This window comes from Lolium rigidum, chromosome 1 (assembly GCF_022539505.1).
Source record: "Lolium rigidum isolate FL_2022 chromosome 1, APGP_CSIRO_Lrig_0.1, whole genome shotgun sequence".
NCBI classification, from domain to species: Eukaryota; Viridiplantae; Streptophyta; class Magnoliopsida; order Poales; family Poaceae; genus Lolium; species Lolium rigidum.
In genome coordinates this window covers 67,843,875-67,853,329 of record NC_061508.1, presented here as the reverse complement: position 1 = coordinate 67,853,329, position 9,455 = coordinate 67,843,875, and the positions used below count along the sequence as shown (strand labels likewise).

The 9,455-nt window shown below is 47.4% G+C and overlaps 1 long non-coding RNA gene across 1 annotated transcript; it reads right to left on the bottom strand.

Annotated features, from left to right (window-relative positions):
• Positions 1-3,391: 3,391 nt before the first annotated feature.
• Positions 3,392-6,328, bottom strand: LOC124675073. The gene is made up of 4 exons (XR_006993154.1): positions 5,556-6,328; positions 5,380-5,447; positions 4,529-4,668; positions 3,392-3,813 (listed from the first exon to the last, which is right to left on the bottom strand). It is a non-coding gene; the product is annotated as an uncharacterized LOC124675073 (long non-coding RNA).
• Between the last annotated feature and the right edge of the window lie 3,127 nt (positions 6,329-9,455).

The window sequence follows — 9,455 nt, the reverse complement described above, 5'->3', positions numbered from 1 at the left end:
GGTCCGGGTGGCGCTGCTCATATGCTGAAAGTTTCTGAACCATGTGCGCCGGCGAGGATATTCCGCTTGGGAGGCCGTGTCCTTGAGCTGTGTTGCAAGGCCTGCTACTGCCAACTCGACAGCTTCCTTCTCATTTATACGAACCGAAAAGCATCGGTTCCTAAGATTCCTGAAGCGCTGGATGTATTCTGTCACAGTTTCTCCGCGCTTCTGACGTAATTGTGCTAGATCGGCAATGCTAGACTCGGAAGCTTCTGAGTGGTACTGTTCATGGAACTGCTCTTCCAACTGCTTCCAAGTTTGGATGGAGTTCGGTGGTAGCGATGTGTACCACCCGAAAGCCGATCCGGTGAGGGACTGTGAGAAGAACCTCACGCGCAACTCATCTGACGCTGAGATCGTGCCCAGCTGTGCCAAATATCGGCTCACATGCTCGATGGAGCTGGACCCGTCCGATCCACTGAACTTTGTGAAGTCCGGGAGCCGATATTTGGGTGGCAGCGGGATCAGTTCGTAGCTGTTGGGGTACGGCTTGGTGTAGCCGAACGCTTTCCTTTTCGGCATCATACCGAACTGATGTTTCAGAATTGCACAAATCTGATCCGCTGAGATGGCTGAAGGTGTCGAACCCTGAAGATTCGCCGGGGTGGCATACTTAACCAGCCATGCTTGTTTCTCTGGTTCTAAGCCAACTGCAGGAGCTGGGCTTTGGAGGTTTGTCGGGGCGGCGTACTTAGCCAGCCACGACTGCTTCTCAGGATCGGCTCCTGACGTTCCTCCTGCCGTTCCAGAGGCCGCTGTAATTGCAGCCTGGTTCGAGAGTGCCAAGGCGTTGCTGTCTGGCACGTATGCGCACGCGTATCCGTGCGGGACCTCCTTAGGTGGCTCGGGCAGGAATTGGTAGTCACTAGGATCACCACCAATCTTGTAGACGACGTATGCCGATGAGTTCGGCGAGTTCCGGTGCTACCCATGCGAACGGCTGGGGCTGGAGCGGCATCTCTCCTTTGAAAGTACCCGAGCCGGTCCCGACGGGAGTACCGGTGACTCATGATTTCCTAGACGACGCGCGAGCGACACGCTCCAAGGTGTTCACCGAGGCTCTCGGAGTGGCGGTGCGGCGAATGAGCCACCATGTAGTTGATCTCCTGCCGCAGCGACCTGGTGCGTTCTTCCGACGGGACGGACAAGTCCACTCCATCGAGTGCGCCTTCGGGTGTGAAACCCTTCCACCGACGCCATGGGAGCGGGTTCGGTGGAAGGAGCCGATGAGTTCGGCTTCGAGGGTTGCCTTGATCTCGTCATGCTTCTTCTTGAGCTCATCGGGCGGATCCGCGTACGTGACCGGAGTGTCTTCCGCCATCTCGGATGTAGATGGCGATGTCGTGGATGTCGTCGGCTCGTCCCACCGGGCGTGCCGAGAATGTGTTGACGTCAGAAACCCACTGGCGGGCAGAGACGGGCAGCACCGTAGAGCCGGGAACAACTAAGGGCTGCGGCTGGCCCTAGTCCCTACGAGCGACGGCCCGCAAAGCCTTCTGGTCGCACACACCGATGTTTATCACAAGGGCGTGCCACCGACCTATACCTGGTCGGGAAGGTGTGGATGATGCCTCGCTTAGTTTCTGCGAGGGCACACACGTAAACGTTAAATACGAGCCTCGATCGGCTCTCGGGTTATCCTGTGAATCGGCTCAAAGAGCCGATCCACCCATGATTCGGACGGGGTGTCCGAATATATGGTGGTCCTGCTTGATCAAGGTAAAGCTAATGAGATCTACGACGATGTGGGGTTTTCACCGCATAATCGGATCATCCTACTCCAGAGTTGGGCCTCGCGGCCACGCACGGTGATCGTAAGCCGATCCTAAACAAGGCCTAAAAACCAACACGAGGTTGATCCTCGGAACATCCTCGCTTAGGGCCAACGAACGACACCCTACGTGCCGCTGGATCCTCCCCCCTTCGTAAGGCCTAACTATTGCGAGATATTAAACTAATCCTTGTAGAACAAGGAGCAATCGTAACGGATCGAGATCTACTAAACTATGATCAAGCGGGGTGCCGCCCCTACGCCTAAGATAGGCGTAAGGGCGGCTAGACATGCAAGGGTTGCACTACGAAAGCATGCAGCATGAAGAACAATGCTAACCCTAACATGTCTAAGATAACTACGTTGCTCGCCATCAAAAAGGCTTCGGTACGAGCAACGCATGAACAACGTAGGCGAGGCTTGTGCTGCCTAGATCGCAAGATGCGATCTAGGCAGCATGATGCTACCGGTAGAAACCCTCGAGACGAAGGAGTTGGCGATGCGCCGAGATTTGTTTGTGGTTGAACGTTGGTTGTTGTTTATTCCATAAACCCTAGGTACATATTTATAGTCCAGCGGACTTTCTAATGTGGGCGTGCACTAAACCGTGCACGAGTAAGATTCTATCTCTAAACTAAGATGCGATCTAATATGTTACAGATACACGGGCAATTAAGCCCAACTTGGTATAAAAGGCCGATCCACGTATTACTTCTATATATATATTCTTCACGTCCATCTTGATCGCGGCCCACCTCTGACTTGGTCAAATTCTGGTGATAACAGTTTATGATTTGGTTTACATGCTTCTCAAATTGGTATTGCTCCTACCGGTGGCTACGGCGAATGTTGAAAGAGTATTTTCTGCAATGAGTCTAGTGAAAAACAAGTTGAGAAATAGCATGGGTGATGAGCTTTTGAACCATTGCTTAGTGACATTTATTGAGAGAGATGTTTTCTTGAAAGTAAGTGAGGATGACATAGTTCAAACATTCATGGGAATGCGAGAACGAAGAGTCAAGAAATACTAGTGATGTAATTTTCTATTTATGTTATCCATCATGTAAGACTTTCTTAATGTTTTGAACTATTTGTATTGTAATTTTGCATATTTCATATATATATATATATATATATATATATATATATATATATATATATATATATAGAGACGCTACTTATTTGACTCCCTGGGTGCAGAATATTATTCTGCACCCCACCCGTCCAACGCGCGAGACCGCCCAGCCGACCGTCTGGCCGCGCTCAGCCATCATCGTGCGACGTAATAAACTGAGCACATGCGACGTAAGATGATGCTCCTCTCCCGCACGCCCTCACGGATGGAGCGGATGGAGCGACCAAATATAACTGCATGTGACGTAATAAAGTTATGGGCAAGGTAACTTTTTGGAAAGATTGATTAGTCAGCCAGAGGAGTTGCATGTGAGGACGTAAGATGCTTTTTTTTCTTCTTCTATTGTTGCAAACTATTTCGGTAATAACTGATGGCCTGACCTAACATTACGCTAATTGCATCGCCTGCAACGCTAAAGATTATTTTCGAATAAATTGCTTGATTACTCATATTATTGACTGATTACATCACCTGATTACATGGCCTAACTTTGACTGGGACAGCCTGATGATACACCCAACAACTCTTATACCTTGATTGCGTTAAAGGGTATATAAAATAGATTTACATGTCGGCATAACCTCATGTGCCAATAAGATAAATATCAGCGTGGTCTGAATAACGTGCCTATCAAACACAAAGGAATTAATTGTACATGACTCGACTTAATCTATACTGCACTATGTTTGCCGGTTAATCAAGGTGCTGAAGGGCACTTCATCAGCACCTTGTTGGAGCTGGCACACTAGTGTCAAGCCTTCTGATCATTTGCCCCGCATCAGTTTTGAACTCGAATGACCCATCTCCATCTTTGACCTTGTTTGTTCCAGGTTTGTTGCAAAAATACGCCAAGTGGGTGTTAAATCTGCAAACTCCATCAGAAAGCAGATAATGGAAAAATAAGATTATTGTTTAACTAACATGTGCTAAATGAATGTCTCAACAAATGAATCTAGAGATAAGGGAAAAAAGGTGAGGAAACCTTTTATTATTTTAGTTCGCGTCTATGAAAGAAAAAAGCTAAAGTATATTACATGACAAAATTCACTGCAGTCAAATAGCATCAGTAATGTGCTAAAACAGATGTTAAATCTGCAAGCCCTAACAGAATTGAAATCTTGACAAATAAGATTTCCTTTCGGAGGTAAATAGTTGAAGCGTGTATTATGTTTTGGGAGCAACTGATGAGTAAAATAATTCTTCATGTTTTAAGCTTAAACAGAAAACATATCGGCAAGGAAAACAATTCTTTTGCAAAAGGACTGAATGATATGCTGACAGGTATACTTCTTTATTTCACATATATCCAATTCCAAAGAACAGCGACAGTTTAAGCTACATTAGGGGCATCATTGGTGCTTATCAGTATATATACCATTTTCATGTATGTAAGTATTATTTCTGTGACCTTTTGAAACTATATACTGACAATCTACAGTTGATCTATTCTCAAAAAGTTATTACAACTGAGTGATCCATGGAGATTCGGAGAGGTACATGAACTACAATCAGAAAAATGTAAAATAAATATGAAGGATAAGAACAAAACTACTGCTGTTGTAGGCCACTAGTAAGCTCACCTCATTTGAGGGGAAGAAGCTGTTGGACAAGCTAAGAAGTGCAATCGCACATGTTCCATGGATTCTTGATGTATGCAGTACTGCAGCTCCCTGTCAGCAGCCATCAAATAAGGATTGAATCTTCTACCCCCAATTAGCCACTGCCATTATCAAAATAGTACGAGAAGTTAGATCCTTATTCCGCCGGTCATCAGTTAGGGGAGAGAGATGCAATGGAGGGCTGATAAATAGAGCACTGCAGATAAATACTTTTGGGCAACAAATTAAAAAGATATCTGATATCAACAGCCTAACACTTGCCCTCCAGCCAAAATCAGGCAACCTTCAGCCTGTTGTTAAGCTCTACCATGTTTTTGCTTCAACATAGTGTAGGCTTTCTTGCAATGATGGTTGTTTGGCTGAACGTGTATGCATATGAAGTTATTAGGCTGTCATATTGACGATTATTCTGCTGGTGCAATATTTTTATGGCGCCAGTTGCTTGAAAAAAACATGACGTGAAGTGTATTACCTATGGAGACATTGTAGCTTGATGCAACAATAATCAGTTTTTACAATTAATTTCCTGAAGATTCATAATTGTGCATTGCATGCCAAGAAAGCACAATCAATTCTGCTAACGCTCAACTGCATGTAGTTCTTATAAATCTTGTCAAGACAGTATCATGAAAGAGTTCGTGGATTCCTTTTTCTTTCAACAAGGCTATTTTTACTTCGGTTATATACTCCTATATCATCTTCAAGAACAGGACATAATTACCAGCTAGCACGTATTCTGTCCAGAAGAAGGGACACTAAGCCCTCCAAGGAAAAAAGATTGGGCCACAGATTGGTGCTTCAGGGGATACAACCTTCTTACAAAAAAGAGAGCAGTCCATAGCAATTAGCTCCTTCGAAGTTGCATGATACATAAAAATTACTGCATAAAAAATTGCTTATTATTGAAATGCCAAAGCTAACTGCATTAGTAATTCAGCATACTCTATAAAATTAGCAAGACTAATGGATTTTTTTTTATAGATCTTACTGAACTAGTTGAAGGCAGCAGTCACAACTCACACCTGTGTCAACTGCAAGGACCGATTATCATGCAACCATTTAGAATTCAGTCAACCTGTAGAATGGAGTGTGGGAATTATAAGCTTAAAAATCCTATAATGTCATTTATCCTCAAAGGTCAGCTACTGAAATATCTCCACAATGATTTTACCACACCGAATATACATTGGTCATACTGAATCAGTGTTAGTTCTTATAGAAAAAATCTAATAGGCTTATGACACGATCAAAGCTGGAAGCAGAGAAACTAACAGGTCACACTCATCAATTTTCAAGCACATGAAAAAATTGCAACTAGGAAGCTGAAAATGTGAGAAGCATTTACGAATAACAAAGTTATGTATAACCATAGGGATAGCACAAAAAAGGAGAAGCAAATGGCTAATCGAAAGACCCATATTTGTAACAAAAAGGTATCACCATGTAGCAAACCCCAGGCGCAATAATAATATAACTACATGAGCTGAGCTGAAATTTAATACATATCAGCAAGGTAAAGAAATTGCAAAAGACTAATAATTCCCATAGCAGACGGCATACTTGACAGACATACTTCTTTATTTGTTCAATTGCATGTAGTTTTTAAAAATCTAGTCAAGACAGGATCATGCAAGCTTTTCAATAAAAAAAATCAATTCAACAAAGACAATTTTACCGGATCAATTGGAGACGACCAGGAGTCGAGGACGGCAGGAGAGGTTGGAAACGAGGGCCAGCCGGAGGCTTGGATACGAGGTAAACAACGGCGCTCCTATGGCAAGGACAGGGGTGACTGGCGCTAGCCGCAGACTACAGGAACCTGGGGCACGAGGCGAGACCGGCAGGCGGCAGCGACACGACCTCGTCGCGGTTGGCTGGAGCTCGGCGGCGACATGATCTGGTCGCGGGCTGCTGGATCTTGGCGGTTTATTTGGTACAAATTTATACTCACTACTTGTTGTTTTTGTTTAGGAGCAGTGCCTTGATAGTCAATTAACCAAAATTTGCATCGGATTTTTTTTAACATGCTTCAGTTCATACACGAACTTGTCCTCATTGGCTCCTTGCTAGTTCGGAATAAAGAAACGACTGAGCAGCCATAGTACCTTCTATCGAAGACCGAGTTTTGAAACAACCAGCAGCAAGGCTGAAGGTGCCCGCTGCCCATCATGGTGCGGATGCCGCCGGCAGCGCCGCCCACCGCCACTGGCTCACCATGACGCTGATGCCGCCCGCAGCCACGACCCGCGTGCTGCCGGACCACGAGGCCGATACCGCCGCACGCACGATCGCCGCGCTGCCTGACCAGGATGCCGATGTCGCCGCATCGCCGCCCGCGGCCACAGCTCGCCTGCAGCACGCCAGAGACCACACCGATTCGGCCAGCCAACCACGACGCTGCCGATGGCACGGTCGGTGCAGATCCACCCGCTGCTCGCCGCCGCTCACCCGCTCCCCGCCGCATCTCGATTCAGCTTGAACCGCTGACCGCTGGACACGCTCGACCCAGGAGATTAAAAAAAAAAAAGCAAATGCGTTTAGGTAGTGGGCTAGCTCCCAAATCGGAGGCCACGACCGCGGTACAGAAAAGAAACCGCCGGGGTAAAATTACAACGTGTGGTCCGTACGGTGCGACTCGGACGCAACGAGCAGGTTCGATGCAGTCGGGTGCGGCGGACCGGCTCGGTAAACCGACCCGGGAGCAGAATTATTATTCTGCACACAGGGGTTGAATAGAGTTTCTCTATATATATATATATATATATATATATAGGATAAATACTTCCTACTCCCGAGTGTAGTTACACCCACATCTAATATACTACCATACAGAAATATATATGATACTTTAACGGTTTGAGTATGTTCATACACTATATCTAAGATACTTCAAACCAAATTTGGTGAAAAAATTGCAAGTGAACCCACAATTTTTACTATATATCCGAAATACATACATATGTATACGTAAAAAATGAGTCTACGTAAAAAAAAGTACATACTGCATACAAAGTAGTATATATACTACCAAAATAGTCTTACATACTTCATACTACATGTACATACTCTTTAGTATGATAGATACTCTCTAGATTATGAGAAACACGCGTGGGTGTAACTACACCCAGGTGTAGTATGAATATGTCCTATATATATATATATATGTAATGAACTTCAATGGTGACAATCAATTGGTTATGTATGTTACTCATTTAGTAAAATTTATCACATTTAAGGGATGCGCAAAAAAAAATTTTTGAGGTGTGCCCACCCTCCAACTTTTTCCTACGTCCGTCACTGGCGCTGACACAACATCTTTTATTTGGGGAAGCTGCTCCCACACCGCAACAGCTCCAAAAGATTATTTAAATTGAAAACTCAAACAAAAACATATAAATTCAAATAGGGTTTCAAATATGAAGTTTGAGCCAACACATGGCCACCAAATTCGAATAGGTTTTCGAATATGAAGTTTGGACCAACATACGGCCACCGAATCGCCGTCTCCGGCTGCAAAAGAAACTTCGGCTTCCAAGCCAACTGATCAGATGAACGGGGTCAGGGGCGGCTCAACCTCGACGACTGCCTCATCGTCAGCGAGCTCCGTCGGCAGAACCGTCGCTGCAATAGGATCCACGATCGCCGGCGGAGACATGAACGTGGAGGGTGCTGGTGGAGACATGAACATGGAGGGTGCCGGCAGAGAGATGAACGTCGAGGGTGCCGTGGGAGACACCGATGCAGCTCGTGCCGCCAGCACCTCTTGGCCGATGCGCTCGCGCCGCCAGCACCTCTTGGCCGGTGCGCTCGCGGTACATCTCGTGCCACGCCCGCGCCAATAGGTCCATCTTCTCCATGTCGGCCATCAAGATCTTGAATTCTTGAGACATCTTGGCCAACGAAAACTGCGTCGCTTCGTTGGTGGCCTTCATGGTAGCGGCGTGAGCTTGCATCTTTGCCGCCTCCACCTTCTCCCTCTCCAACTCGATCTTCATGTCTTGCTTGTCGAGGATTGCCTTCCACATGACGGTGGCCCTATCCGCCGCTTCCTTGTCTCCACCGAGAATGAGGTTATCATCTTCTCGAGGAAGGCGCCCATGGCGGCCAATACCGACGCCGCATTCCTCTCAGCCTTGGCCTTCTTGTTACCAATGGGGCGCCCGGTGGAGGCATCGGCTGGATCGACCGGCCCTTCTACCCCGCCCTTGTTTAGAGTGAGGTGGAGGCCCTCCACCTCGGACCACGAGTGCCACCGGAATGCCTGCGCGTCATCGTCCTCGTCGTGGTCACGCCGGTGTCGGCGTCGATCAGATCCTCCTGGACCTCCTCCTCACTTTCGTCCTCCTTGGCCTCTTCTTCATACTCGTCGATGGGGGCTTCGTAGGCTTGGCCGCATAGGAAGCCGTTGAGGATCTCGTCCCCGATGGCAATCTACGCAACAAGTTACCTACATGCAGTCGCCGCCGATGTCTATGATGCACATAACACATAAAAAGTTAGGAAACTCACCTCGTCGTCGCCCATGGACATGCCGGGACGCGCTGCCGAACACCTGGTGGGTGCTCCTGCCCTCGTCGGGGAAGATGTCGCGGGGAAGGCCGGTGCCGTCTGTCACGTGGCCATCGGGGCGGCGCAGGTCAGGTGACAAGTTCAGGTCGACGGGGAAGCGAAAGGCGGCGCTTCCCCTCACCGCCGAATCCGACGAGAACGGCGCGTTGGTGTCCAAGGTCATGTCGCTGTCAGCGTACTCTGGAAGTAGCGGGCGTGGCCGTCCATCTGCAGCAGACGCATCTGCGAGAGCGACGGCCCCTCCGAGTAGTACCCCGGCGACGACGGTGAGCTCGAGACGTTGCGACCGGCGGGCTTCTAGCTCCCTTCGGACTGGCCC